The sequence below is a fragment of the Alligator sinensis genome, unplaced genomic scaffold, assembly GCF_000455745.1.
Source record: "Alligator sinensis unplaced genomic scaffold, ASM45574v1 scaffold647_2, whole genome shotgun sequence".
Taxonomy (NCBI): Eukaryota; Metazoa; Chordata; order Crocodylia; family Alligatoridae; genus Alligator; species Alligator sinensis.
In genome coordinates, this window is record NW_005841832.1 from 3,071,296 (window position 1) to 3,071,619 (window position 324).

The 324-nt window shown below is 60.2% G+C and overlaps 1 pseudogene; it reads right to left on the bottom strand.

Annotated features, from left to right (window-relative positions):
- Window positions 1-324, bottom strand: part of LOC112549198 — a 2,295-nt pseudogene that overhangs the window by 1,438 nt on the left and 533 nt on the right.

The window sequence follows — 324 nt, forward strand, 5'->3', positions numbered from 1 at the left end:
CATGATGGGGGGAGGGGCACTGCTCTGGGATAGAACCCCCGTGTCCTGGCACCCAGCACCTGCCAGACCCCCCCGCAAGCTAGGAGAGAACCCAGGTGTCCTGGCTCCCAGCACCTCCTGCTGTAACCCGCTCTCTTCCCAGAGCTGGGAGAGAACCCAGGTGTCTTGGCACCCAGTGTCCCTGACACACCAGACTACACTGCACTTCCCCCCCGCCCAAAAGTAAGAGACAACCCAGAAGTTCTAGCTCCCAGCATTCCCTGCTCTTACCTACCAGACCCCACCTCTTCCCAACACCCCCCCAACTCAGTTCCTAGAATTCTG